Source organism: Stegostoma tigrinum, chromosome 22 (genome assembly GCF_030684315.1).
Source record: "Stegostoma tigrinum isolate sSteTig4 chromosome 22, sSteTig4.hap1, whole genome shotgun sequence".
Lineage (NCBI taxonomy): Eukaryota > Metazoa > Chordata > Chondrichthyes > Orectolobiformes > Stegostomatidae > Stegostoma > Stegostoma tigrinum.
Genome location: NC_081375.1, coordinates 27,879,521 through 27,907,422, shown reverse-complemented (window position 1 = coordinate 27,907,422; position 27,902 = coordinate 27,879,521).

Genomic DNA, 27,902 nt, shown 5'->3' with positions numbered 1-27,902 from the left:
TCTGACTCTCAATGCTTTTCCTTAAATTTACGCCATTTATCAATGGCACTCAAATCCTATCAATTTTATCTCAACTTCCCTGCTTACCTTGTGTGTTACAACCTTTCTTCCAGACTGGCTCAGGCGTGCATCCCTCCAGCATTACAACTCCATCTGCACAGCTTAAGTACTCACTGCCCGAATCAGCTGATCTATCGGGTCAGCGGTACGTGATCGGCTGCTGAGTATGCAGTGGCCTAGTGGTATTATTGCTAGCCGGTTAATCCAGAGACCCAAATAAAATTCTGGGGACCCAGGTTCAAATCCTGCCATGACAGATGGTGGGATTTGAATTCAATAAATATCTATAATTAAGAATTTTATGATGACAGTGAATCCATTGTCAGAAAAACCCATCTGGTTTACTAAGATAACAAGGTGTAGAGCTGCTTGAACACAACAGGCCAAGCAGCATCAGAGGAGCCGGCAGGCTGGTGTCCGGACCCTTCTTCAGAAATGTGGGAGGGGAAAGGGGTTCTGAGATAAATAGGGAGAGAGGGGGAGGTGGATAGAAGATGGATAGAGAAGATAAGTGGAGAGGAGACAGATAAGTTAAAGAGGTGGAGATGGAGCCAGCAAAGTTGAGTGTAGATGGGGAGGTAGAGAGGAGTTAGGTCAGTCCAGGGAGGACAGACAGGTCAAGGAGGTGGGATGAGGCTAGTAGGTAGGAGATGGGGGTGGGGCTTGAGGTGGGAGGAAGGACAGGTTAGGGAGGCAGAGATAAGCTGGGCTGGTTTTGGAATGCGGTTGGTGGAGGGGAGATTTTGAAGCTTGAGAAATCCACATTGATACCATTGGGCTGCAGGGTTCCCAAGCAAAGTATGAGATGCTGTTCCTGCAACCTTCGGGTGGCATCGCTGTGGCACTGCAGGAGGTCCAGGATAGACATGTCGTCTGCGGAATGGGAGGGGGAGTTGAAATGATTCGCGACTGGGAGGTGCAGTTGTTTGTGGCGAACTGAGCATAGGTGTTCCACAAAGCGGTCCCCAAGCTTTAAAATATCCCCCTCCACCGACTGCTTCCCAAACCAGCCCAGCTTGTTCCTGCCTCCCTAACCTGTCCTTCCTCCCGCCTCTCCACTCCTCCCACCTCAAGCTCCACTCCCATCTCCTACCTACTCGCCTCATCCCACCTCCTTGACCTGTCCATCCTCCCTGGACTATCCCCCCCCAACACCCCATCTATTCTCACCTTTACTGGCCCCAACCTCGCCTCTTTGACCTGTCTGTCTCCTCTCCACTTATATTCTCCTCGATCCATCTTCTATCCGCTACCCCCTCTCTCCCTATTTATTTCAGAATCGCCTTCCCCTCCCCCATTTTTGAAGAAGGGCCTAGACCCAAAACGTCTGCTTTCCTGCTCCTCTGATGCTGCTTGGCCTGCTGTGTTCATCCAGCTCTACACCTTGTTATCTCAGATTCTCCAGCATCGGCAGTTCCTACTATCTCTGGTTCACTAACGTCCTTTACAGAAGGAAACTGCCATCCTTACCTGGACTGGCCTACATGTGACTCCAGACCCACAGCAATGCAGTTGACACTTAACTGTCCTCTGGGCAATTAGGGATGGGCAATAAATGCTGCCCTAGCCAGTGACGCCCTCATCCTGTGAACAAATTAAAGGAAAAAGAAAGTGTCCACTCTCTTCCATATTCTACAAAACAATGTTCTCATATGTTTTACTGCACCACAAAAGCTCCTTTGAAAAGACCAGCTTCCAAATTACTGGAACTAACAGAACCAAAAATAGTTAAATTTATTCTCTCATGTTTCATTGCATGCGATGTTACATTTTTATGATGGACAAAGGTAAAAACGTAAGTGAACTTCAAATTTACCTGAGCATTAAAGCAAAATTGTAGTACCAGAAATATTTTCATGTGTTAGCTCTTTACCACTGTGAAACCTAACTATTATCTGCGACAAGCATGAGCAAATTATTTATACAACCAATGCAACGATTCTGATGGACAGTTTAAAGTGTATGGGGACCTATGACTGAAGATTAGATCGCGTTAAGTGTTAAAGGAGTGGTGGAGTTGGAGGAGCAGGTGTTGGTGTTGATGGGGATATGTGAGATAATTAACAGTTTCAATCACAGAATCTGCTGTGAGCCAAGACAGTGTGAAGGGGAGTGCAATGCGTTTGGAATGCCTTGCTGCTCTGATAAAATGCATTTGCCAAAATGTCTGTGGTTTTACTTATTTGTGACTTTCATTCAGGTTCCAGCACCAGCTGCTCAGGAGAACAGTGACATAATTCAGAAGGAAGGCAAATGCTGATTTCCCAAAAGATATCCAACACTGGAAACTGCCTGAAGCTGGAAATCAAGCAGATTAAATCGGGAGAAAATGGCTGACAAATAACCCCCCAGTTCAAATTGAGGCAAGTCACCTATACACATTGATATTCAGATTTCCAGTGCTAGGTATTTGTTAGCCGTTTGTGAACAAAACACAATTCAGTTATGTCCAAGGATATTAAAACATATAAATTATTACAAAAGTGCATTGTCAAGTATTTTAGCTTGAGACATTCTAGCATTTTTACTTCTGAGTCAGTAAGTCCCATGCTTTAAGAGCAGAATCAAAGCTCAGTTCACAGTGGTGCTGAAGATGTGCTGCTTTGTTGGAGATGCTGTCCTCCAGCTGAAATTTTAAACCTAGGTTTCTTCTGCCTGTTTGGATTAATGTTAAATGTTTTGCAACATTGTTTAATAAAGAACAGAGAATTCCTCCGATACCCAAGCTAACAATGCACCTTCAATCAAAAATCTAACTTGTTCCTTGGCAGTTGCACTGTTCAAATCTTCAGCAGATCAGCTGAATGCCTTGGAAATTGAAAATTTGGTCAGGGTAAGATGCCTTTGCTTCATTCTGATCGCCTTGTCAAGATCTGCCCACCCTTACATGGCATACCGCAAGCCTGAATTGGAACACCTTCTCCTAAGTCCCTGTTGCAGCCCAACACAGAACTGAACCATAGAACAGTCACAGTAAAGAAAGAAGCCCACTCAGTCTAATGAGCCTGCAGAGGCTGAATAAACCAGCCAGCCAATCCAGCTCCTCTTCCCTGGTCCATAGTTGCAGGGTGCAGAACCAGGTTCCTTTTTAAATGGGTTGAGGGTTCCTTTCTTAACCATCAAACCGAGCAGCACATTCCAGACACCCACCACCCTCTTAATGAAGAGATAGTAGGAACTGCAGGTGCTGGAGAATCTGAGATGACAAGGTGTAGAGCTGGATTAACACAACAGGCCAAGCAGCATCAGAGGAGCAGGAAGGCTGACGCTTTGGCCTTAGACCCTTCTTCAGAAATTTCTGATGTGGAAGCATTGGAAAAGGTGCAGAGGAGATTTACGAGGATGTTGCCTGTTCTGGAGCGCAGGCCCTATGAAGAAAGGCTGAGCGACTTGCGTCTGTTCTCAGTGGAGAGAAGGAGGCTAAGAGGGGATTTAACAGAGACAGACAAGATGATCAGAGGATTAGATAGGGTGGACAGTGAGAGTCTTTTTCTGAGGATGATGACTTCAGCTTGTACAAGGGGGCATAGCTACAAATTGAGGGGTGATAGATTTAAGACAGATGTCAGAGGCAGGTTCTTTACTCAGAGAGTGGTAAGGGCGTGGAATGCCCTGCCTGCCAACATAGTTAACTCAGCCACATTAGGGGCATTTAAACAGCCCTCGGATAAGCATATGAATAATGATGGGGTAGTGTAGGGGGAGGGGCTTAGATTAGTTCACAGGTCGGTGCAACATTGAAGGCCGAAGGGCCTGTTCTGCGCTGTATTGTTCTATGTTCTAGGTCTGAAACGTCAGCTTTCCTGCTCCTCTGATGCTGCTTGGCCTGCTGTGTTCATCTAGCTCTACATCTTGTTATCTCACTTTCTTAATGAAAATGTTTTTCCCTATGTCCCCACTAAACCTTCTACTAATTACCTTAAATCTGTGCCCACTGGTAATTGAGCTGTATGCTACCGGAAACATGTCGTCTCTGTGCATAACATCCAAGCGTCTCAATATTTCCTACACCTTGATTATGTCAGGCCTCTGCTTCCTCTGTTTTAAGGAAACCAATCCCAGACAATGCAATCTTTCCCTATAGTGCCATTTTCATACCCTAGCAGCGTTCTTGCCAATCTCTCCTGTGCTCTCTTTAGGACAATTATGGCCTTCTTATTATTGCCTATTATGTGAAATCTAGAACTGAACACAGAACACCAGCTGTGGCCTAAATGGCCAAAAGCAATTTCTTATAGAGCTCCAGAATTTCATCCTGGCTTTTTTTATTCAATACCTCACCCAATGATAGAAAGCCTATTGCTTTGCCACCTTATCTATCTGTACTGTGACCCTCCGGGACCTGTGTCCATCCACTCCAAGGTCTCTGTAGTGGTGTCTGGTACGCCCACAAATAGGATATAGTGTTCTCCACAGGGCCACATGTGGGCTGCACCAGAGGGTCAAGTCTAATGAAATGAATTACTTACTGGTTCAGTGGCATGGACAAGAAATGAGGCAGGGGAAGATGAGCCTAGACAACTATTAAATGCACAGAGATACATAAGGAAAGCAATGACTCAGATTTACTTGTCACAATTTCAAAATTTGCAAATGGCACAATATTAAGAAATACTTTGAACCCTGAAGAAGTAATTGATAGACTTCTGGAGAGCATTGTCTGGCCCACAGACACATCAAGTAAGATGTAATATGGAGAAGTATAAAGTGATTCATTTAGTTAGGAAGGACAAGGAGAGGCAATATTAAATAAAGTATTCAATTCTAAATAGGGCACACAAATAGAGAGAGCTGGGGACATATGTGCATAACTCACTGAAGGTCACAAAGCAGCTTGGGAAAGCGGTTAGAGAGGCCCTGGGACTCTGAGCTTTGTAAAAAGGGGCATCAAGTACAAAAGCAAGGAAGTGATGATAACCCTGTACAAAAGACTGGTTCACCCTCAGTTAAGGATTGTGTTGAATGCTGGGCGCCATAGTTTATCCAGAATGTGGAGGATTTAGAGAAGGTACAGAACAATTTATGAGAATGGCCCCAGGAAGAAAGAAAATGAAATACTTGATAAAGTTGGAGTCCTCCTCCTTGGCAAAGAGAAGGTTGAGAAGAGGTTCGAACAGATGTTCAAAATCATGAGGATCTAGACAGTAGTTACAGAGAAACTAGCGCCATTGGTGGAAGGGTAAAGAACAAAGGAAAACAGAAGTACAGTAATTAGCAAAGGAACAACATAAAGTCACAGTCATAGAATCATAGAGATGTACAGCGCGGAAACAGACCCTCAGTCCAATTCAACCAAACCGACCAGATATCCTAAATTAATCTATTCCCATTTGCCAGTATTTGGCCCATATCCCTCTAGACCCTCCCTACTCATATACCTATCCAGATACCTTTTAAATGTTGTAATCGTACCAGCCTCCACCACTTCCTCTGGCAGCTCATCCCACACGCCACCACCCTCTGTGTGAAAAAGTTGCCCCTTAGGTCCCTTTTAAATCTTTCCCCACTCACCTTAAACCCATGCCCTCTAGTTTTGGAGTTCCCCTACCCTAGGAAAAAGACCTTGGCTATTTACCCTATCTATTTCCCTCATGATTTCATGAACCTTTATAAGACCACCTCTCAGCCTCTGATGCTTAAGGGAAAAGAGCCCCATCCTATTCAGCCTCTCCCTGTAGCTCAAACCCCGCAACCCTGGCAACATTGTTGTAAATCTTTTCTGAACCATTTCTAATTTCACAACGTCCTGCCTATATCAGGGAGACAAGAATTGCACACAATATTCCAAAAGTAGATTAACTACTGTACTGCTGCAACATGACCTCACAACTCCTGCACGCAATGCACTAACCAATAAAGGCCAGCATACTAAATGCCTTGTTGGCTATCCTATCTACCTGCAACTCCACTTTCAAGGAACTATAAACCTGCCCCCTAAGATCTCTCAACTCAGCAACACTCCTCACACCTTACCACTAAGTGTATAAGTCCAGAGACTGATTTGTCTTTCAAAATATAGTACCTCACATTCATCTGAGTTAAACTCCATCTTCCACTCTGCAGCCCATTAGCCCATCTGATCAAGATCGCGTTGTACTCTGAGGCAATCTTCTTCGCTGTCCATTACACCTCTAATTTCGGTGTCATCTGCAAACTTACTAACTATACCTCCCACATTCACATCCAAATCATTTATGTAAATGATACAAAAGAAGTGGAGCCAGCACTGATCCTGTGGTACACCACTGGTCACAGGCCTCCAGTCTGAAAAGCAAACCTCCACCACCGCCCTCTGTCTTCTACCTTCGAGCCAGTTCTGTATCCAAATGGATGGTCCTCCCTGTATTCCATGTGATGTAACCAGCAACATGATTTTTTTTGTGTAGCGAGTGGTTGGGATTTGAAATGTAGTGCCTGAGAATATGATGGCGGTAGATTCAATGATGGATTTCATACATGAATTTAATAAGAACTTGAAGGAAATGAAATTGAAGGCTACAAGCAAGGCACAGGGAAGTCAGATTAGCTAAATGTTCTTGCAGGGTGTCAGTATGGACGTAACTGACTGAGTAGCTTCCTTCCAGACTGTATCCATTCAATGATTGTGTTCTAAAGAAGGGTCACTAGACCCAAAACATTGACTCTGCTTTCTCTCCACGGATGCTGCCAGGCCTGCTGAATTTCTCTAGCAATTTCTGTTTGTGAGTGCAGTGATTGTGTCTTGGTTATTACACTCAGTAAAATGGATCTCATCAAAGATGCATGTGAACCACATGAATGGTGTCAAAAAGTGTCAAGCAGAATGGATTAGACCATTGCCATAATCAGTGTGGATGGGGGATGGTTAGCAAGACATAGTGGAACCAGGGCAATGAATTCCCTCACCAAAGCTAGCCACCTGATCTCATTCCCATTAGCTTAAGGTAACTGTTTGCCAAAGAATCTCCAAATTTACTTTCCATACCCACCAACCTCCAACAATGACAGACATACATTAGATATTTTCCCAATACATCTGCTCAAATGACTAACCAAGGAAATGAAAACAAAGTTTTCTGGAAAAAGAAAGTTACTGGAAAAACTCAGCAGGTCTGGCAGCATCTGTGAAGGAGAAAACAGAGTTAACGTTTCGGGTCCAGTGACCCTTCCACAGATGCTGCCAGACCTGCTGAGCTTTCCCAGCAACTTTGTTTTTGTTCCTGATTTACAGCATCCGCAGTTCTTTTGGTTTATAACCAAGGAAATGCATGGTTAATGTCACAGAAGAGCATCTTAGTAAAATCAGAAAGGGTATCACACCCTTGTGTAGTTTACAGTTATAAAAGGATTTTAAAAATTTAGAGCAAAACACAGGAGCGATTTATAGACAATAGGTGCAGAAGTAGGCCATTCGGCCCTTCGAGCCAGCACCACCATTCATTATGATCATGGCTGATCATCCATAATCAGTATCCTGTTCCTGCCTTATACCCATAACCCTTGATTCCACTACCTTTAAGAGCTCTATCCATCTCTTTCTTGAAAGTATCCAGAGACTTGGCCTCCACTGCCTTCTGGGGCAGAGCATTCCATATATCCACCACTCTCTGGGTGAAGAAGTTTCTCCTCAACTCTGTTCTAAATGGCCTACCCCTTATTTTTAAACTGTGTCCAATCCTTTGATTATCTTATACGTCTCAATCAGATCCCCTCTCATCCTTCTAAACTCAAGTGTATACAAGCCCAGTCGCTCCAATCTTTCAACATATGATAGTCCCACCATTCCGGGAATTGACCTCGTGAACCTAAGCTGCACTCCCTCAATAACCAGAATGTCCTTCCTCAAATTTGGAGACCAAAACTGCACACAGTACTCCAGGTGCGGTCTCACTAGGGCTCTGTACAGCTGCAGAAGGACCTCTTTGCTCCTATACTCAATTCCTCTTGTTATGAAGGCCAGCATGCTATTAGCTTTCTTCACTGCCTGCTGTACCTGCGTGCTTGCTTTCATTGACTGAGGTACAAGAACACCCAGATCTCGTTGGACTTCCCCTTTACCTAAATTGACTCCATTTAGATAGTAATCTGCCTTCCTGTTCTTGCCACCAAAGTGGATAACCACACATTTATCCACATTAAACTGCATCTGCCATGCATCTGTCCACTCACCTAGCCTGTCCAAGTCACCCTGTATTCTCATAACATCCTCCTTACATTTCACCCTGCCACCCAGCTTTGTGTCATCAGCAAATTTGCTAATATTACTTTTAATGCCTTCATCTATATCATTAATGTATATTGTAAAAAGCGGCAGTCCCAGCACCGAACCTTGTGGAACCCCACTTGTCAACGCCTGCCATTCCAAAAGGGACCCGTTTATCACTACTCTTTGCTTCCTGTCAGCCAGCCAATTTTCAATCCAAGCCAGTATTTTGCCCCCAATACCATGTTCCCTAATTTTGCTCACTATTCTCCTATGTGGGACTTTATCAAATGCTTTCTGAAAGTCCAGGTATACTACATCCATTGGCTCTCTCTTGTCCATCTTCATAGTTACATCCTCAAAAAATTCCAAAAGATTAGTCAAGCAAGATTTTCCCTTCGTAATTTGAGGGAAGAGAGAAGGAAGATATGGCTGAGAGCTTTGTTATAGACATTAGGGCAGGGAGAGCTAGAAAATATATGAAAAGAAAGAACTCATATTTATGCTAGTGTCTTCCTTGACATCAGTACAGAGTGAAGTGTTATTTTTTATTCTCATTGGGTTACTTTAAAAATGCAGGCATTATTGTTACGTAGACAAACCTAACAAATTTGTGAACAGAAATGTGCATTTAACATTGAAGAGATTAATAAATTATCAGCATGTTAGAGCTGGAAGGCACAAGGTGGGGCAAAGCCTGGGAGAGATCTCCATACTAGGGCAAAGATTTAACATTAAGGCATTCAGAAATAGACCAGAAAGTATTTGGTTGGAGTTGGAAGCAAGAGTGGTCAGCTAGGTGAACACCCAAAGCTGGAAAATTACAAGATATCCATGGGCCCTGCAGTAGATAGGCAGGTGAGATAGTAGATTAGATATGTATTCCAGTTGGAGAAAATGGGAGATTGTCAGCTTATTAAGCAAGTGTAGCAATGGCAGTTCTGAAAAGGAAACAAACGGTGTCACAGCAAAGTAGAATGTTGGTCACATCATGACCAGGAAAGGTATTGTAATAGGAAGAGCAGGTATAGAAATTCATAGTCAGATAAATATATGCACCACATAGGTGACAACACTGACAAGGGGAACTGGAATGTGTGTATTACAATCAAATCATTTAATGTTGGAACCAGACTAACTACTGTAAATTAAACAGGAAGAAAGATAGTCACCCTAACACATGGAGAGGGATATCATGATTGTAATGCCTGCAAATGCTGGGAAACCTCAGAATCTAGTGAAGGGCGAAAATTAGAGATGGGTCAGAGGGAGTTCCCTATGCAATGCAAAGCAAAGAGGGACCCCATTGATACTGTGGAGCCAAAAAGGATCAATAAACCTGAGATGAGACAATTTTCCTGCTTGGCTATGTCGGAAACGCCACTGTGGAATGCACAACATCAAGGGTGCCATGAGCAACACAAAGGGGCCCAGTGCTGAGGAATATACTCTGAATTAGAAGTGTTTAGATTTACAATACACTAACAAGAAGTATCTGGAAGGCGTGAAACCCTATAATCATTGTACGTAACCTATAACCCTGTGATGCTTGACAAGCTGATGTAACCAATTAGAATTAATGATATACAGACTCCAACTACTACTGGGGCAGCAGCATCTCAGAATGCTGTTTTCCCTAGCCCACCAATTGCCGCAGCTTCCTAGATTACACCCCCTCCAGCAAGAATGAGATTGGATACTCCCAATTCCTCCGCCTCCACCACATCTGCTCCCAAGATGACGTGTTCCACTCCCAAACATCCCAGAGGTTCTCCTATTTCAAGGACCGTAACACCCTCCCCTCTGGTGATCGAAAATGCCCTCAACCGTATCTCTTGCATTTCCTGCACTTCTGCCCTCACACGCCCTTGTCCCAACAAAAAAAAAGACAGAATTCTCCTTGTCCTCACAAAACACCCCACCAACATCCGCATCCAGCATATCATTCTCTGCCACCTACAATCCAAACCCACAACCAAAGAGATATTTCACTCCCAATCCCATCTGCCTTTTGTAGGGACCGTGCCTCACTCGTCTGCTCCACACTCCCCACTAGCCCCACAACCCCGTTCCCTTCAGGACGTGCTACACCTGCCCCTACACCTCCCACTCACCTCCATTCAAGGCACGAAACAAACCTTCCACATCAGACAGAGATTCATCTACACATTTGTCAACATGGTCTACTATATTCGCTGCCCCCAATATGGCCTCCTCTGGTGAGTCCAAGCGTAGACTCTGAGGCTGTTTCATAGAACATCTGCGCTCTGTATGCAACAAACCTTCTGGTCGCCAACCATTTCAACTCTCCCTCCCACTCCGTGGGTGACATGTCCATTCTGGGCCTCCTCCAGAATCACAGTGAGACCACCCACAAACTGGAGGAGCAACATTTCATATTCTGCCTCGGGAGCCCACAGTCTAATGGCCTATATGAGAATTTCATCAGTTTTAAAATCTCCCCAGCCCTTGCCTCATCCCATGTCCAACCCTCCCTCTCATCCCCACCTTCTTGACCTGACACAACCTGTCCATCTTCTCTCTCACCATACAGCCTCACCCAACCCACTGACCAATCCCCACCACTCCCTACCTGCATTCACCTATCTCCATCCCATCTACCTTCCCCAGCCTCACCCATCCTCTCTCTATTTATTTCCCATCTCCCTTGCCACTCCCCATTTCTGAAGAAAGGTCCCAACCTAAAATATCAACTTTCCTGCTCTTGTGATGCAACCTGGCATGCTGTGTTGTCTCTGACCCCAGCAACTGCAGTTCTTGCTGTCTCTACACAATAAAAGTGTTCCCTTTGAACCTACATTTTGTATCATTTTGGAATATATCAAAATATAATACTGAATTGGATCAAGAGGGGTTTAATGGATAAATTGTGGAACACTTGGGAGTTTAGTTTAAGATGAATACTGAAGGAGAACTTTAATATGACATTGGTGTCAAGCCCAGGACCTATTTTCTCCCTCGTTAAAGTTCTGCTTGTGTGCTGTAGGGTTAGAAATAAGCCTGTGCTTTGGAGGATGTTGACAAGAGAAGTCTGTCAGATCTGATCGTTTGAAAACAGATAATTATGTGAGCGTTAAGTATATCATTCAGAATGTTTTGCAGCAGTTTTTATTTGTCATTGCCTCTGGGAAGGCACTTCTTTGTGGTGTGTTGGGGGAAAAAGATCAAAGGTCTCTGTTGAAACTTCCAACAGACAGCTGTTTCTAAATAAAGACACCTTCCCAGATTTGTTTTTCAATAAAAAGATTGTATTATTTTGTTTTGGAAAGGAATATTGTGAGACATCTTTCAATGAGACAGTGTGCAATTCTATCTGGAGCCTGATTTGAATACAAATGAATAAGAGATATTTCTCAATAAAAGCTAAAAGAACTGTGGACGATAGAAATCAGAAAAAAAACCTACAGAAATCCGCGGAGAGAAATCAGAATTAACATTTTGGGTTCAGTGACCCCTCCTCAGAGGTAATAGTGATTAGGAAAAAGAGAAATATTTTTCTACTTCTCCATTTCTCAACATATTTTTCCACTCTCCCACGATCGTAATGGCCTACTGATCTATGGAATCCAACTGATTGACCTGGGAGTTAATCCTCGGATCCCAAGCAGCAAACTCGAGGATGCCTGAAATCTTGCTCCTACCCATTGACTTTCTCATTATTTCCATGGAATTCAGGTACATTCCATCTCATAATATACCGATGTGGACCAGGAGCTGAAATGGGCTAGGCTTTATTTTTAACAAATCAATGCAGCCATGACAAGATGGTGTTGCGCAGTTCGTATTCCCCTGCCACAAAGCTGGTCTTGATACACATTATGTTGGAGGCAAAGGCAATCCATAGCTGCTGCTTGACTGAAAAAGTACCTTTTTTTTCTTTAAACAGTGGCTAATTGCAGTTACATAGTCCACTTCAGGTATTCCAAGGCCCTTCACAGAGTCTAAATTCTTCAAAATGGTCACTGGGCTTAAAGAAGAGATTCTAGTAGGATGACAGAAGGCTAGCTAAAGTCTTGATTTTTCCAAAGAGTCTTTGAAATGGAGAAGTGAGTAAACAGGTGGGGGAGTTTAAGGAAAAAAAATTCCCAGGGATTGGGCCTCACACTGTCAAACACGCATCCACTGATGATGACAGAGGGTATTACCATAAACCACCAAAACAGAACTCTTGGGGAGGTTGAAGGCTGGAGAAAATGATAGATATAGACCAGGGCAAGGTCATTAATAAATCTAAACATGAGCACAAGAATCCTAAATCGAAACGTTGAAATCAGGAAGCCTTGCTCCAACCTCCAGAAGAATACTGTGGCTGCCCTCAGTTTGCCCCCTGTCTGTGTTTCTCCAGCAGACCTCTCTCAAATGCTGGCTGCCTTTGACTTCCAGCTAAGCAGAATTCCTCGATGGGCCAAAACGCCTGTTGCAGGTGGATTTTTATTGTGCTCCCTGGGGTGGTATTTTGATGTTAAAACCTCAAAACGTCTCTGGATTCTGCTCTTTTGGATTTCTGATGTCGAGCAAAGGTCTAAGTTGTTTTACATTATTAAGAACATGTCGGCAGGAGTTGGCCATTCAGCCCTTGAAGGCTGCCCTGACATTCTGGGCCATGGCTGATCATCAACCTCAATTCCATTTTTCTATACTATCTATATTACTTCATGCTAGTTGTAGTTTTTTTAAATTCATTAACGGGATGATGGTGGAACTGTTGAGGTAGCATTTATTGCCCAGAGAGCAGTTGAGAGTCAACCACATTGCTGTGGGTCTGGAGTCACATGTAGGCCAGACCAAGTAAGGATTTTTTTTCCACCAAAAGCACATTAGTGAACCAAGATAATAAAGTGTGAAGTTGGATGAACACAGCAGGCCAAACAGCATCTCAGGAGCACAAAAGCTGACGTTTCGGGCCTAGACCCTTCATCAGAGATGGGAATGGGGTGAGGGTTCTGCAATAAATAGGGAGAGAGGAGGAGGCGGACCGAAGATGGAGAGAAAAGAAGATAGGTGGAGAGGAGAGTGTAGGTGGGGAGGTAGCGAGGGGATAGGTCAGTCCAGGGAAGACGGACAGGTCAAGGAGGTGGGTAGGTAGGAAATGGAGGTGCGGCTTGGGGTGGGAGGAAGGGATGTGTGAGAGGAAGAATGGGTTAGGGAGGCAGAGACAGGCTGGGCTGGTTTTGGGATTCTGTGGGGGGAAGGGAGATTTTGAAGCTGGTGAAGTCCACATTGATACCATTGGGCTGCAGGGTTCTCAAGCGGAATATGAGTTGCTGTTCTTGCAACCTTCATGGCATCATTGTGGCACTGCAGGAGGCCCATGATGAACATGTCATCGAAAGAATGGGAGGGGGAGTTGAAATGGTTCGCGACTGGGAGGTGCAGTTGTTTATTGCGAACCGAGCGGAGGTGTTCTGCAAAGCAGTCCCCAAGCCTCCGCTTGGTTTCCCCAATGTAGAGGAAGCCACACCGGGTACAATGGATACAGTATACCACATTGGCAGATGTGCAGGTGAACCTCTGCTTAATATGGAAAGTCATCTTGGGGCGTGGGATGGGGGTGAGGGAGGAGGTGTGGGGGCAAGTGTAGCACTTCCTGCGGTTGCAGGGGAAGATGCCGGGTGTGGTGGGGTTGGAGGGCAGTGTGGAGCGAACAAGGGAGTCACGGAGAGAGTGGTCTCTCCGGAAAGCAGACAAGGGTGGGGATGGAAAAACGTCTTGGGTGGTGCGGTCGAATTGTAGATAGCGGAAGTGTTGGAGGACGATGCGTTGTATCCGGAGGTTGGTGGGGTGGTGTGTGAGAACGAGGGGGTTCCTCTTTGGGCGGTTGTGGCAGGGGCGGGGTGTGAGGGATGTGTTGCGGGAGATGCGGTCAAGGGCGTTCTCGACCACTGTGAGGAGAAGGTTGCGGTCCTTGAAGAACTTGGACATCTGGGATGTGCGGGAGTGGAATGCCTCATCCTGGGAGCAGATGTGGCGGAGGCAGAGGAATTGGACCAGATGGGGTTTTCCCCAACAATTGACGATGAATTCATGGTCATCATTATTGAATTCCAATTCCACCTCCTGTCATGACAGGATTCAAACCTGGGTCCCCAGAACATTATCAGGTCTCTGGATTAACAGTCCAGCGATAATACCATTAGGCCATCACCTCCACAGTATGTCTCTATATTGTAACATTCATAATATTCAATTTGATTTGGGCCATCTAGATTTGTCCTACCTTTAATGGCAACTGTTGGAGTTATGATACACAGCGTCACAGAATACCTGAGTGACTTTTTGTGCTAGATAGTTCAACATACATTGGCTTCCTGATTTCTCTGTTCCTTGGGAAGATTCTGAACACTTTGGAGAAGGAAGTGGGGAGTGGATCAGTTATCACTCGGTTATTGCCATACATTTATCTGTAGATAGACCAAAACTTCAAACTAAATTTCCATCCTGTCCACTTAACCAACTGCAGTGCATAGCATGGAAACATTTGAAGGAACAGAGAAAATAATAGAGTCAATTGAGCCTATTGCATAATGTCTCTTTTAAACATTAACCACTTGCACTTATCATTAACATGCACACATGAATGATCCAAAATGTTTATTATCAGGTTTACGGATTGGAGTAGGACTAGAAAGCCAAGTTAAAAAGGTAATAAATTTACATTCATATCTTAGTTTCACATCACTAAGATCTGCCAAAATTTCATTCTCTCAAAATATGAGCTTGGGAGTTCAGGAGATTTGAGCATTTTACAAAAACAATTGAATTAAAATTACGTTTTATAGTCACATTTACTGAAGTACAGGGGTACAGTGAAAAGTGTACAAAGTTGCCAAACTCGGTGCCATCTTAGGTGCAAAAATACCTTGATACAACATCCTATGTACAGAGGGACACAGGATAGCTTTGTCCAAGAAGATTAATGTGAATCCAAAGAGATTCTTTAAACATACTAAAGGAAAAAGAATAACTGGAGAGAGAATAGGATCCCTCAAGGACCAAAGTGGACATGTATGTGTGGAACTGCAGGAGATGGGCAAGGTCCTCACTGAATATTTCTTCTGTGTGTTTACCATAGAGAAAGACACAAAGACTGGCTCAGTGGTTAAGACTACAGCCTCACAGTGCCAGGGACCCGGGTTCAATTCCACCCTCAGACGACTGTCTGTGTCGAGTTTGCACATTCTCCCTGTGTCTGAGTGGGTTTCCTCTGGGTGCTCCAATTTCCTCTCACAGTCCAAAGATGTGCAGGCTAGTTAGATTTGCTATGCCAAATTGCCCATAGTGTTCAGGGATGTGTAGCTTAGGTGGGTTATAGGGGGATGGGTCTGGGTGGGATGCTCCAAGGGTCAGTGTGGACTTGTTGGGTCGAAGGGCCTGTTTCCACACTATAGGGATCCTATGACTTGAGAACTTGGGAAAGTTAGCAGTGATATCCTGGGAATAGTCCACATGACTGCAGAGGAGTTAGAAGTATTAGAATGTGTGAAGGTGGATAAATCTTCTGGCCCTGATTAGATATATCTAAGAACTCTGCAAGAGGCTAGAAAATAAATTGTGGAGGCCCTGGCTCATAGACACGCATCATTGTTAGCCATGGGTGAGGTCCTGGAAGACTGGAGGGTAACAAATGTTATGCCCTTATTTGAGAAGGGCTGCAAAAGAAAAACCTGGAAATTATAAGCTTTACTGGTCTATCATCTGTGGTAGGTAAGTTAATTGAGAAGATCCCAAGGGAACAAGATATACATGTATTTAAAAAGGTGGGGTTTGATTAGGAGTGGTCAGCATGACTTCGTGCGTGGGAGATCATGCCTGACAAATTTGCTCGAGTTATTTGATGAAGTGACCAGGAAGGTTGATGAGAGCAGGTTGGTAGATGTAGTCTACATGGCTATCAGTAAGGCCTTTAATAAATTTCCACACGGTAGGTTGTTCTGGAAGTTCAGATCATATGGAATCCACGGAGAGCTGACAAATTGGATACACAATTGGCTTGATGGTAGGAAGTAGAGAATAATTGTGGAAGGATGCTTATCTGACTGGAGGCCTGTGACTAGTGGTGTGACTCAGGGTCATTGCTGGGCCCATTGCTGTTTGTTATCTATATCAATGATCTGGATGAGAATGTACAAGGCATGATAGTAAGTTTGCAGATGACACTTACATGGGTGGTATTGTGGACAGTGGTGAAAGTTATCAGAAATTCTGGCAGGACATTGAGCAGCTGGGGAAGTGGGCAGAGAAATGGCAAATGGAGTTTAATATAGATAAGTGAAGGATGTTGCATTTTGGAAAGTCAAAACAATGTAGGAGCTTCATGGTGAAAAATAGGGCCTTGAGGTGTGTAGTGTAACAGAGGGACCTTGGACTTCAGGTGCTTTGTTCTTTGAAAGTGGAGTCAGAGTAGACAGGGCAGTGAAGAAGGCTTTTGGCACACTGGCCTTCATTAGTCAAGGTTCTGCATATAGAAGTTGGCAAGTTATGTTGCCATTGTACAGGACATTGATGAGGCCACACTGGGAGTATTATGTTCAGTTTTGGTCACCTTGCTATAGGAAAGTTGTTATTTAACTGGAAAGAGTGCAGAAGAAATTTACAAGGATGTTGCTAGGACTCAAGGGACTGAGTTGCAGGGAGAGGTTGGACAAGCTAGGACATTTTTCCTTTGGAGCATAGGAGACGGAGGGGTTATCTTATAGAAGTTTATAAGATCACAAGGGCATGGATAGGGTAAATGAACTCAGTCTTTTTCCCAGAGTTGGGGAATCGAGGACTAGACGGCATCATTTTAAGGTAAGAGGGGAACGAATGCATGGGAACCTGAGGGGCAACTTTCTTACACAGAGGGTGGTACGCATAGGGAATAAGTTAGCTGCTGAAGTGGTTGAAGTGGGTACGTTAACAACATTTAAAAGGCATTTGGATGACTACATGGATAGGAAATGTTTAAAAGGATATGGGCCAACTGCGGGGTAATGAGTTTAGTATGGATGGACATTTTGGTAGGCATGGACCAGTTTGGGTGAAAGGACCTGACTCCGTGCAGTAGGACTCTTTCACACTATGACTCTAAAAATAGAAGTATAAACAAATGAATTAAAACATTCAACATTGTCTTAGTATAAAGTAGAAAAATAAAGTAATGAAGTTACAAGTTACACATTACAGTCCTTCATAAGCCACGTGCCTACGACGTTCCACACTGGGCTTTCCCCACGTGCCGGGCTAAGTACTGCCCAGACCTGCCAACCACTTTGTCTGCTTTGTCTCTGACCGCCATCTGGAAGTGCCAAGCTTCACCAACAACTGGTGCTTCATCGCCAACCACCACCTGGGATCATACTAACTGCAAAGTCTTGCTCTGGGACCATAACCGCTGCCATGGCCTGTCATCACTGCTGCATCCACGACAGAGCCCTCTCCACAAGGCAAGTAAAAGAAACGCTAACCGTGTCAGGTTTCATCAAAATAAAAATGGTGTTATTAATTGAAACTGTGTTTTGGCAGAATAATTCCTCCTATTATTATTCCAGACTATGAATCCAGAATCCCTCAAAGAAAGAAATTCTCATTAAGACAATATCATTCCTGAGAATCTGACGTGAAATGGGCAGCACAGTGGCCTAGTGGTTAGTATCGCTGCTTCACAATGTAAGGGACCTGGGTTTGTTTCCACCTTCGGGTGACATCTGCATGGAGTTTGGATATTCTCCCCATGTCTGTGTGGGTTTGCTCCAGTTTCCTCCCTAAATCCAAAGATGTAAAGGTTAAGGGAATTGCCCATGGGGAGTGCAAGATTGAGGGATGGAGTGGGCCTGGATGTTTTTCAGAGGGTCAACGTGGACTTGATGGGCTGAATGGCCTGCATCCACATTGTAGTGCTCCTATAATAAATAACATGTATATATTGGGGTTTAAACAATATTTCTATGTTCTATAGGAATGTAGGTTAGGTTATTTTATTTCTGGATTAGGATTATTCCACAGCACTACATTGTGGGCCAAAGGGCCTGTACTGTGCTGTACTTTTCTATGTTCTATGTTCCATGTTCTGTGTTAATAACTCTGTTTAAATTGTTAACAACTACTTCATCTGTGTTATTATAATCAACCACAAGTTTTCTCTCAATGCTTATAATATTGTTAATTGTGAATTAAAAGCCAATTTGCATTCGAGAAGATCCAACTTGTGTTTGTGTAATAATTGGGAAGAACATTAAAAATTTTGCTTCTACCAAAATTGGCAAATATTGCTTGACTCCACCTCCCAGTTTTGAATAACATACTAAACTAGCTTTCAGAAACAAAGCCTCTTCATTTCAGAAATTTCAGACATAACATTAATTGTTTTCTTGGACTCATTGTTAGAGGATAGTTACTCACCATTTTGTTTAAGGGACTGAGACTAAACGATGCCAACATAAACTGCAGCTGTTTTTCTATCTAATCAGTTCCAACTTTTCACCTACTAAGGAATTATGAAGCTTTTTGGTTCTTCAGAAAAAAATGTACTTTACATCACACATTTAATCTAATATTTTGCAGCAATGTTTAATATTTTTCACCTAATTTAAAGTAAAACAATTAACTGATAGAGTCATAGACCTGTACAGCACAGAAACAAGCCCTTCGGTCCAACCTATTTGTGCTGACCAGACGTCCTAAATTAGTCTCATCCCATTTGCCAGCATTTGGCGTACCTCTCTTAAACCCTTCCTGATCATGTCCCATCCAGCTGCCTTTTAAATGTTGTAATTGTACGAGCCTCCACCACTTTCTCTGGCAGCTCATTTCTTACACACACCACCTTCTGTGTGAAAAAGTTGCACCCAGGTCATTTTCAAATCTTTCGCCTCTCACCTTAAACCCGTGGCCTCTAATTTTGGACTCAGCCCCCACCCTGGGAAAAAGACCTTGGCTATTCACTCGATCTGTCATATTGGCATAAGATACTTATATTGTCTTTGGCCTGGGGACAATATACCAAATGGGAACTTTTGCCAAAGTACAGGCGTAGATCATTCAGCTCCTTGGTTTTGTTCACCATTCAACTAAATTCTTGAAGATCTAAAGCTTAAATCCATTCCCCACTGCCAAATTTCAGCAGAGCACTTTGGAAATATTTATCTGATAGAATAGTAATTTGTATGAGCAATTGAAGGTTAGGGAAGGTGAATCAGTAGAAAGGAACCACCTTCCTCTTTAAAAGTTACATTCTTGGTTGTTAAGTTTGATAAAGTCTGTCTGAACAAAGATAAGACAGGGAATCTAAATCCTCAGGTTTATCTCCCTTCTCATTTGCAGGAGTCCCAGATGAGCTGATTGGAAAAAGACAAAGACTTGAAAAGTATCACAGAAATAGTCCAGAATGAAAATGACTTTAAATCGCAATTACAACTGGAAATAATGTGATTCACAATGAATTTACCACTGGGCAGGAAACTGAATTCGCAACAATTGCAGGGAACAAGATCCAGGTATGATCAGCAGACTCCTCATCACCAAGATCATAATTACGCAGAGGGTATATTTCCTGCAGGCTCAATCTCAAAATTTTCAGTACAACAGGAGGCATTCAACCCTTTGTATTTGTACTGTTTCTGAAAAGAGCTACACAGCTAGTCTCATTCTCCAGCCCTATCTCCATTGCACTCTAAATTAATCACTGCTCTCTTTTGAAACTTCCTGTGGAATCTACTCTCCCAGGCAGCACATTCCAAATCCTAACATCTCTCTGAGTAAGGAAGTTTCTCTTCGTCTCACTCCAACCTGCCTTGCTGACCAGATTGAATTGTGACCCTTAGTTACTGACAAAAAAAATTAGTAGAGCAGAATATCCTTTGTTACCCTGTCAAAATTGTATGTGATTTTGAATATCTCAATAAAGTCACCTGTTAATCTTCTCTGCTCCAGGTTGAATAGTCATAGTCATAGACATGTACAGCATAGAAACTGACCCTTCAGTCCAATTTGTCCATTTCGACCAGACATCCTCGATAGATCTAGTCCCATTTGCCAGCATTTGGCCCATATCCCTCTAGTCCCCTTCTATTCATATACCCATCCAGATAACTTTCAAATATTGTCATTGTACCAACCTCCACCACTTCCTCTGGCAGCTCATTCCATACACGTATCACCCTCTGCATGAAAAATTTGTGCCTTAGGTCCTTTTTAAATCATTCCCAACTCACGTTATATCTCACCCTCTAGTTTTGGACTCCCACACCCTGGGGAAAAGACCTTGTCTATTTGCCCTATCCATGCCCCTCATGAATTTATAAATCTCTACAAGGCCATGCCTCAGCCTCTGAAATTAGGGATATTAGCCCCAGCCTATTCAATCTCTCTCTATAGCTCAAACCCTCCAACCTCAGCAACATCCTTGTAAATCTTTTATGAGCCCTTTCTAGTTTCACAACATCTTGCCTATAGCAGGGAGTCATTAGAGCTCAGACCCTCCAACCGAGCCCAATATCTCTAATCTTTCCTTATATCTAAAATCCCTCATTCCTTGTATCCTTACTGTAAATCTCCTGTGAACTTCCTTCGGGCCTTTAACATCCTTCCTTAAATATGTTGCCCAGGAATTAACTCAATAGTCCAAATGTGGTCTGGTCAATGATTTTTAGGGGTGTTGCATCACCTTCCTTATTTTTATATTCTATGCCTCTATTTGTAAACCCAAGATCCTATAAGCCTTCTTGACAACTATTTCAACTTGCTTGGGCACCTTCAGAGAATTATGCACATGAACCCTGAGGTATCTCTGCTCCCGTTCTCCCTGCAAAGTTGTACCATTGAAGCTATTTTTTTTCTCCATGCTTTTTGTGCCAAAATGCATTAATTCACATTTCATAGATTGTAGAAGATCATAGAATCCCAACAGTGTGGAAACATGCCCTTCAGCTCAACAAGTCCACACTGACCCTTGGAGCATCCCACCCAGACCCAGCTCCCTATAACCCACTTAAGCTACACATCCCTGAACACTACGGGCAATTTAGCATGGCCAATCCATCTAGCCTGCAAATCTTTAGACTGTGGCAGGAAACTGGAGAACCCAGATGAAACCCACGCAGACACAGGGAGAATGTGCAAACTCCACACAGACAGTCACCGAGGGTGGAGTCGAACCCGCGTCCCTGGTGCTGTGAGCCAGCAGTGTTAACCCCTGAGCCACAATGCCACCCCAATGCAATTTCTTTGCATTGAAATTCATCTGCCAGGTGTCTGCCCATTTAACCAACTTGTCACTATCCCTCAGAAGTCACTCACTGTCATCCCCACAATTCACTATTCTCCCTAACATATTATCATTTGAAAATGTGGAGAGTTTGCCCACAATATCCATCCCTAAATTCTGCTTAAGGAAATCAGAAAAAGCAAGGATCCCATTACTGATCCCCGGGAAACACTGCTTTCAACTCGTCTCCAATCTGAGAACTGCAACCTATACTTACCCTCATTTTCCTGTCTTTTAACTAACTTCTAATCCATGCTCCCAAGGATCGACTGACCCCAAACATTTTTAATTTTCTAACCAGTCTGCCATGTAACACCACGTCAAATGCTTTCTGTGAGTCCAATATACAACATCCATAAACTACCCTCATCCACTGTCTGTTTCACCCCTTCAAAGAGTTCAATTAAATTTGTCCATAATGATCTGCCCTTGAAAAAGTCAAGTTGACTATCAAGTGTTAGCATATTTTTGTGTAAATGTGTATTTATCCTGTATTATGGCCTTCATCAGTTTTGCCACTAAAGACATCAAGCTGACAGGTCTGTAGTTTCCTGGATTATCGTTTGCCTGTTTCTTAAATACTGTCACATTTGCAATCCTCCGGGCCCCCAGGACTAACCCTGTGTTCGGACAGGCCTGGAAAATTCTGTCAATGGCTCCAGAATTTGTTCCTTTACCTCTCTTAACAACCCAGAATGCATCTGGCCTGGGCCTGGCAACTTCTCTACCCAAATCTCATCTGCACCCCCTCCAGTGTAATCACATTTTTCTTGTAGTGTGGTGACCAGAATGAGTTACACTACTCCAGCTGTGCCCAATCAAAGTTGAGACCAGATCAGGCAAGAATAACAGTTCTCCTTTCCTCGAGGACATTAATGAACCAAATGGGTTTTTACAACTATCAATGGAGATGAGCTGTCAATTCTAGATTTTTATTACCTTGGCCAGATTTGAACCCATGTCATAAGGCATTGGTTTTGTCATTCTGACATTGGCCCCAAAGGCCAGTGGAATGTTAATCCAATGACATACCACGAGATGATCATCTCCCCAGAATTGCCAAACAATTGACTCACTGCAACTTTGACAGTTATTAAATAGCTAGCAGCTGAAGAACTTGCCTGAAACAATCTTTCAGCTCTTTTTCAACTAAATCAAAATCCTGATTATGTAATTCAAGCCTGAATTGTAATTTTAAGGAAACATGAATAGCACTTGTGACGTGCATGCACCCTGGCGTGTAAACTCACTACGAAATAACAAGAAACTTTTTTTTGGAGTGGGGGTTCTACCAAAATACTGTGGCCAGGCTGATGTTGTCTGGTGTAGCCATTCATTAACATTTGCTGCTTCCACTTGACCATCACCCACTTGGGGGCCTGTACTAACCCCTTACCTGTGCTACATTTATGAAGTCAGTCTCACCTCCAAAATTCAAACAAGACCCTAGCCTCAATGTCATTGCTGTCTCTTAGCCATTAGAATGTGCAGCTCGTTGTCTGTCCAAGAGGTAGAACTGAGCCAAAGTATTTCATATATATATTAAAGCTTATTGCACTCGTGAGGTTTATAAAAATGTTATTTCTTGGACTTTGTCTTCAATTTAAGGTAAGTTGAAGGGGATTGTGTGACCTATTGTCAGCCACTGTCTATGTTAAAGGAATAAGACAAAGAAGTGTGGATGCTGAAGATCTGAAACATAACAGAAATTCTTGGAGGAACTCAGCAGGTCAAGCAGCATCTGTGGAGAGAGAGCAGAGTTAACATTCTGAAAGAGGGTCACCGGACTCAAAACTTTAACTCTGCCTTCGCTCTACAGATGCTGTCAGACCTGCTGAGTTTCTCCAACAATTTCTGTTTTTGTCTAGGAGAAGGAAAGCAGCTATGGGGAGCCAGACACTATGGTTCCCTATGCAGGAATGTGAGTGGGAGTTTATGCTTGATTTGAAAAGACCAAATTGATGAGGAGTTAAAATGAGGCTGTAAGATTCAATTACATGAGACCAGAAAAGGCACTTTCGGGGAAAACCTATTGCTGTCTCACTAAGAGAAAAGTGCTAAGACTGAAAGTTCCCAGCTGAGAAAGGAAAATACTAAGTGAGCCTTCAGGAGCAAAGAATCACCTTGGACCAGTTTCCAAGAATTTGGATGCTTTCTTAAAAAATGTATATCTGTAGAATGTGTCTTCAGTTGTGCTAAAACAAAAAGAGGTTGTTCAGTTTTGTGCATTGAAATATATATTGTCAACAAAGATAATGTTTAAGATATAGTGCTTTTGGTCTTTTATTTCAGTAGAAGTCTTAAAGATGAAATATTATCGTGTCATCCTTTCAGCCATTAACTAAAATTTTAAATTTCTTTTTAAAGTTATCAACACCTATGGAGATCACAACAAGTTCTACATGGATATTGAAGAACAAATATGAGAGCCTCGTATTCTGCTTTACCTCAGTCTGTGTAACCTTGGGTGGTGCAAGGAAGCTGACTGTCAAGCTAAATTAAACAGTCAGTCAATGAGCTGAGAGAAAATAAGTTGGTTGATATAAGTGCTTCTTTATGCTTTTCTCTTTAGAACTTGCATTGTGTCAGCTCCTGCAATCTAATGATTCCACGCTGAGTCGAAACTTTAAATGCCAAAGAAATAGTAGCCAAGTTGTCAATTCAAACCTGCTTTAAAATCTGTTCCCATAAATGTCACTGCCTAGCAATTTTACGACAGCAGTTGGTTTTAGGCATCCATTTCATGCATTAAACATTAAAGCAAGGTGCTGTCTGAATCTGCTGACAGATGAAGACATAACCTTTACCATTTACATTCTGAGTGCCTGATTAAAGCATGTTCCGAAATAGCTGTAAAAGCTGAAATTCACGCAGGCAGTGGTAGATATTCATTCAGGAAATAAATATTTCCCTGGACACACTGATAAACATCTGCAAGTCAAAAAGTGCAGAAATCCAACAGGTTGATCAATCTACAAGTTTTATTGAAGAACAAATAATAGCAAAGGAAATTTGTTGCGATACTGCAACAGAAGTTTTCTTAAACATTGTCTTTATAATGAAACTGCCTCTTTGTGGCTTGCAGTTACCAACAAGTGGTGCATGCAATGTATTCATTATTCAGATTGAAACCTGTCTTAGTGAAGACAATCTGTTTGTAAAGTGTACTGAAAATAAAGCAAAGGGCCTTCTAATTGCAGAAGTTTTGCTACAATTATCATGTGTAGTATTTTGTTCTATTTTGAAACACTTCAGTAATTATATATTTTTGTTCTATCACATATTGCCTACTGCTGATCTTACCTACTAGAGAATCGATAAAAGAATTTTACAAAGCTGATCCTTCACTGAGAATGTGTGTCTTTCCTGAGTTGTTTCCAATAAAACATATATGTAATAACAAAGTTGTCACACTTCCCATTTTGTAAAAGCAATTCTACAACTTACAGTGATCATTTCTATTGCACTTCACTGCAGAGTACAAAAATATACATAATTTCAAATATAACAGCTTGAAATAATACTCACATATATCAGTTTTCATCTCGCTGAAGTTCGAAGGATACATGGAGCAGAAGGGTAAAATGAGACGAAGGACAGAACAGTTGAGAGGGAAAAGAGAAAAACAATTTTTGAAAAGTACAGAGGCAGATGGAAAAGGAGGAATGATACAGATAGAGTCAACAAAGAGATAAAGCTAGAAAGTTCCTTTACACTTTATATCTCTTTATATTTGTTGCTTTTCCAATGCATACCACCTTTCCAAACGTCTGTGTTCCTGTCAAGTAACACAACTGCAATGCCATTTATGTCTTACGTTTATATCTTTACACTGATTAGGATGATAACTGTCAGTTATTAAAAACTAATCATTTTCCAGAATTTGAGAAGTGTCAGCCTAAAGTATGACCTTGCCACGCTATTAAAATATGCAGTCTTGCACCTTTGACCTTGGAAGAGCATCCATTTACATTATTGATTTTTTTCACTGTCAAATCAAAACAACTTTGAAAACTGTCTCCAATACTGTAGCTTACTTGTCCTGTTCAGACATACCCATTAAAAATGGGTTTGCGATTCCAAATGTCACCATTTGCAGTCAGCAAAGCAAGAGAGTTTCATCTTATCAGTCTTTTCTGACTCCAACCACACAGTTTTAAAAAATCAAACACTTCCCCAAACCCATCAAATGACATTGAGCAGGGACATAATCGATATCAAAAAAAGGAGTGTGAAGATCATTTCTCGAACTTCACAGAGTGGGATATTATCACATCTAACAAAAGTTGGAATACATGTGCATATCTTAACACTGCAATGACTAAACCAGTGCCATCCATTCCCTTTTCATACATATTTAGCTTAAATCATAATTGATTACCCAGTTATTAGTAATCAAGGGTTACCAATTAGTCACAATTTTCTAAAGTTCCTATTGGTTTGATTGATTTTCTGGGACTAGATGGTTTTCCAGGACTTTCTTATGCTTCATATTGCCTTTTAAGTTGCTGGCCCTGTGCCTTCATGACCTTTCAACCCAACTCCTCCCCTCCCATTTGCATTCACCCCTTTATATAACTGTTAATGTCACCACCTTACATTCCAAGCCAATGGCTTTGCAAATCATCATACCGTTGTTGGCAATACCCTCTGTCTATGTTGAGATCAGATTGGCTGTTTCTTGTGAAAACCCATCCACTGTCACAGCTTTCCATCCCCTTCTACTTTCTATAAGATCCCACCCTCCTGTCTGGAATCCCCCCTTCACTGTAATAATTCCCTTAGCGACCCAATCCAATGACACCCCTAATCCCAAACCTGAGCTTCCTACTTTTCACAGGGCTCCATGGACAGTCTCTGAAAAGCCCCCGATTGTTAACGCAGGATGTAGCCATGCCCACTCTTGACTGACTTGGCAAGAGAACCGAGAGCATGAATGGCCCACCTCTTGACTAATGACTCCACTAGACTCCAACTGACATACCTGTAATCCCTGAACTGTGAACTTGACCGGCAAGACTGACCATGGCCCAATCACTGGACTGTGAGGGCACGGATCCACAAACACTGGTACAATCAAGACCCTGACTGATTGCAGCCAATCTCCAACATCCACAGTTCTTGCTATCTCTCATGATGTGTGTGGTTTGGCAATGCCCACATGCATGGACAAAGGGTGAAGGAGGGTGTGCATGGAGTGTACAAAGGCATTACAATGAAGGTGGAATTATCTGAGTGCCCAGCTTACTGGCCAAGTAAGTACACTAATTTTCAGGTCAGGAATTACACTGTGTGGTTGCACGGGAAAGGGGGTGTTGTGGAGAAATGAGGTGAGGTTTGTTGATGATGAGATGCAAGTGCATGGAACTAAGGTAGTCAGCACTCCTACTGAGATTCTCACCTTGTCTTTTGTGCCCTGAAGGGAAAATCAGAAATGTTTTCCTCAAATCAAAGATTGATTTTTCTATGCTCACGCTATGTTCCCAGCTTTATTGCTGCTCAAGGGAGTGGAAAATTCTGCACCAAGTGTGTTAACCAATTTTGCATCATCATTAAATAAGTTTTTTTTACAATAAATCAATAACTCTCTGCTTCATAAAGTAACCTGGTTCATGGTCTTTTTATTTTAAGTCTAATATCAAATTTGATTCAATTGACCATATCAGAAACCAAAGCAACCACTTAAGTTTATGTTGTCACCCATGAAGTATGGAACTGGAGAAAGACAGTGCTCTTTCCCATCTCGGTCACAACAATTTTAACATTAATGCATTGATGCAATTTATGTCAAACAGCATAATTGCTTGGAAAATGTATTACTTATGAGTGAGGTTGCATTGTGGTTCACAGCACCAGCCACCCAGGTTTGATCCCACCTTTGGGCAACTGTCTGTATAGAGTTTGCACTTTCTCCCCATTGCCTGCGTGGGTTTCCTGCTAAAGCCCAAAGATATGTAGGTTAGATGGATTACCATGCTAAATTTCCCATTAGTGTCAAGGATTTGCAGGCTAAGTGGATTAGCTATGGGTAAATGCAAGATCACAGGGATGGAATAGGGGTGTGGGATGCACTTCAGATGTGTGGTGTGGCTTGGATGGGCCAAATGGCCTGTTTCCACACAGTGGGGATTCTATGCATATATTGACAATGATGCGTGTCAGTTTTTGTTCTTTTGTTTTGCATACAGGAAAAAAGAAAGTCTGCTGTAAGATTCAATTTAAGTTTCCGTTGTAATCATCTTTAATTAAGATGAGGCTACCAATGAAAACCTGTAATAATAATATTATAGGGTGATTTTTAACCTAATTTGCCCCACTGGGACATGGGCAGGTTGAACATTGATTTGGGAACCAATCAAATTTTACACAAAGTCAAAGGGTGCTAAGAATTGGAAC